Below are 3849 nucleotides of genomic sequence, written 5' to 3' on the forward strand. Positions count from 1 at the left end.
TTATTTTAACAAAATTTATGTTAATTATGATGTATACATTAATTATAAATTAAAAAATAAATTACAAGGCTGCTAATAGGCTTCTAAAGAACCTAGATACTCCACCAAAAAATATGCAGGTTTGCCCAATCAACGAAATGAGAAAGAGCATCAGCACCTATAACTAACACATTCTGTAATCCATCACCTGCAATTTATAAAGCAAACAATTAAAAAAATTTATTTTACATTAAAGGATACATAACCTTCATGAGAGTAAAGATAACAAACCAACAACCTAACAGTGTGAGAAAGATAAGAAAGGAATGTAAAGGAAGAGAAAGTGAGAGAGAAGGGGAAATAATTTTGGGTAGAGGGCAGGGGAGAGATGCATATTTAAAATATTCATACAATAAAATAAAATCGGAGAGGAGGTCTACAATAATACAACTCCAAGCAGTCTCTAATTCAAGCTAGAAAAAGTGCAATTCATTTTAGATTACCTTGTAAACAACTGAATGCATTGGTTCGAGTTGGAAAAACTTTGACTCTAGATCAGGAAGGAAGTTGTGTTCCATGCTCATATTGAGGCTGGATGCAACGGTGCTGAAGAGATCATCAAAGGTTAGCTTAAATGAAACAGGTAAAGTTGAAGGGTAAGCTTCTAATAGTATAAAGATTAAAGGCACAAAAAGAAAAGGCATAGGTTTCTCATACCATCGGTATAATATAATACATCAGCCCCAAGTAATATTTGGGATGCAATTCGAATATATGTACATTCCAGATTCCCCATGTGAGTCCCTTTACCTGCATTAAGAGTAGGTTAGCAGGTAAAGATATGTGAATTTTGAACAGGTAAGAGAGTGATGAAATCGAATAGTCGATGAACATTATAGTAAAAACTAAAACAAAAAAGGCAAATTAGGGAGAGAATTTATCTTTATGCCAGTCATTCTACTAAGCAGAACCCTTCCCTTCCACATAAAGCATTAAATTGCAAGAGAAATTCCTCCTCTTACAAAACTAAATGTTCTCTAGACATAAGCAAGTAAAATTTAATCACACTCACAAAGAAATAATTTGTAGCATTATAACCCCTTGGAGTTTCTGGCCAGATTTATTTCCTTCCTATATAATTTATATAAACAATTTATATAAACAATATGGAGTACAACACAAATCGAACTGAAATGCATGCAGCAAAATAACACAGGGATCAGACATTACCTTATAGCTCAGCTTATTGAAGTCACAAACTCTCCTAATGTTCTCCAACACCTGCAACATAAGCACAGAGTTTGTTTCACAAACCAATGCCCCTTCCTTCATGCCCACAATTGTAAACCAATACACCTCTGCCAGCTTCCTCAATTAGATGCAAGTTGATTTGTCATTAATCTCCTAAAATAATGAACCGACTTTGAAAGTATGGATTCAACTAGCTATTAGGTTTAATAAACATGGTAATGCTACTGATCCTCTATATAACTTTTCTGATAATAAGAGGCAATAACTGAGTTGATTCACAAACCTTGATAAGTTATTCAGGTAGTTCCTAATGAAGAAAAGGAAAAAGCATGAGGGGCCCGTTTGACACATGAACATGGGCATCCTACAAATACTCCAACCTGTTCAGACAAGTGAAAATCAATTCTTAAATAATTCATTTCACAGTTTCATATAGGTTCTAGCTGGGAGGGTCTTAAGTTCTGAATTCTATAGCAGTGTAGCCTTTGTCTCTTCAAATGAGAGAATTTGTGCATATTTGATAGCAGATTAAAAACACAACAATGGTGCTTAATGACAAATAAAAAAGAAAACACGTAACTTAGACAATATTGGCAACATTAAACACCTACTCCATAAATTTCCTACTTTACCATACATTGAAGTGAAATATAAGATTCAAGACTTGTAATTCAAAGTTCATAGAAAAACCAGTGATCACCACCTAGTTACTTGAGCACAATATAGCGATAAATAATCTTAGTCTAATGTATGGCAGCAAACCTAAATGAATCCCAAACAGATATGAATCTAGAAAATGCGATATCAAGCTAAAAAAAGCCACTTATTGAACAACAATCCAGATTGAAAAAAAAAGACCAACAGGATACACATTTGCGCATTAGTTGCACTCTTTAAGTTGGTCAACTCAAAATTAAGATAATCAAACTAAAACCCATAACACAATATCAATTTATTTCCAAAGCTTCCCAAAATCAAATTTTAAACCAGAGAATTGGGATCGGAATATCAAAATCAGACTGAAATCTTCCTTGAAAATTGACAAACCCTTCATAAAATTTCAGTTTAAAGGGAGAAGAGGGAAAGAATATCGTGCATGTGGCAGTGAGGAGAGCGGTAGTCTTGAATCTCTTCACCCTAGAAATTGAAGGCGAAGAGGAAAGAAATTTCTTGCTTAAAACAATAAAGTCAGCACAACCTTATCTACTCGGACCAGAATTACAAAAAAAAACCATGAACAAAACACCACCAATTAATTAGATCTGACAAACAACATACAAAATCAAAACCCAAAACCTAGATAAAACGCAGGTATAAACCAAACCATTATCTACTTCAAGCTGGAAATTTAATCAAGAAAAATGCTAATAAAAATAGAAAAAATTTAACAAATTAAACAAATTCAAGAATAAGTAGTGATTAAAATACCTAATTTTGGGAAGCGAAACCCATTGTTCAAAGAGGACAAACCCTAGACGATGAACAACAACAATAGCGAGAAATCACAAATCTCTTTTCAAATTCTTACATCAACACAAACAATCAATAATTGATTCATAACCATTAAGAGCCCCAAAATCGTTATCAATTTTGAATCAAGATTTAGTTCTGCGCGACTCAACGAAATTACGATTAGCGACCAAAAAAAAAAAAAAAAAAAAAAAAAATCAATAGATCTTGATTCTTGAATGAACTGAGAATCGAAAGTAGCAAATTACAGAGAAAGAGAGAAACCCAGGAAAAATGTGGATTTTTAGACCTCTTAATTGGAGCCCTAGAAGCAGGCGAAAAGAACGAAGAAGGAGAAAGAAACCCAGGAAAGTTCTAGCGAAATTAAAAATGATGAGTAGTGCCTTTTAAGGCTAGCTACAATTTTTATGGTCAAATTTTATATTTGACCGAGTATATGTAGCTGGCGTCAAATAGGCCAGTTACTATTAGATATATTAATTTTAAGCTTAATTATTATTTGTAGCGTACATTGTTGTGTAAGCTGCAAATGCTTTTGTATTTACAACTGACATTAGATAGGCCAGTTGCGAACATAAATTTTAATTTTTACCCACCAATTATTAGCAATGCGCATTTTTACGCCAGTTGCTAGTGGCATAGTATTTGTAACTGACATTATTGTAGCCAGCTGCAATTAGTGGTTTAGTAACTAGCATACTAAATGTCAGTTGCTAATAGGGCGCTCCTAATAACATTTTTTCCACTAGTGTCACTTCCCTCTCGTGCGGCCGTTGATGCTCCTGTGCACTCCACTTGATACATGTTGGGGGAGGCAGTCACTAGTGGCCTGGTGGCCTTCACGGCGGGTTCAACACTGATTTTGATGTCCACGCAGCATGAGAGCGCGGCCTTGAAGACTTGGCTTTTGCACTCCTCACTTTCGAGCTTCAGGAGGAGGAAATGGCTTGCACCTTTAGCTTTGTAAATCCCGAAAGAAGGTCATTTGGATCCTTAGACATCACCAATTCCATGAAATTAAAAAAAGGCAAACAAATAAAAGAGAAAAAGCAAAATAAACCAAGAAATGCAAGAAAATGGGAAAACAACTAAAGAAAACACAAAGTAGAAAAATATCAAATAAAACTAAAGAAAAGGAGATAAAAGAGA

At 34.3% G+C, this 3849-nt stretch overlaps 1 long non-coding RNA gene across 1 annotated transcript; it reads right to left on the reverse strand.

Moving 5' to 3' along the window:
- On the reverse strand, positions 1 to 3062 carry LOC145576565 (uncharacterized). Its single transcript, XR_014098450.1, has 6 exons — positions 2659 to 3062; positions 1514 to 1610; positions 1210 to 1260; positions 697 to 789; positions 483 to 585; positions 1 to 187 (listed from the first exon to the last, which is right to left on the reverse strand). It is a non-coding gene; the product is annotated as an uncharacterized LOC145576565 (long non-coding RNA).
- Between the last annotated feature and the right edge of the window lie 787 nt (positions 3063 to 3849).

Source organism: Chenopodium album, chromosome 13 (genome assembly GCF_948465745.1).
Source record: "Chenopodium album chromosome 13, dcCheAlbu1.1, whole genome shotgun sequence".
NCBI lineage: Eukaryota > Viridiplantae > Streptophyta > Magnoliopsida > Caryophyllales > Amaranthaceae > Chenopodium > Chenopodium album.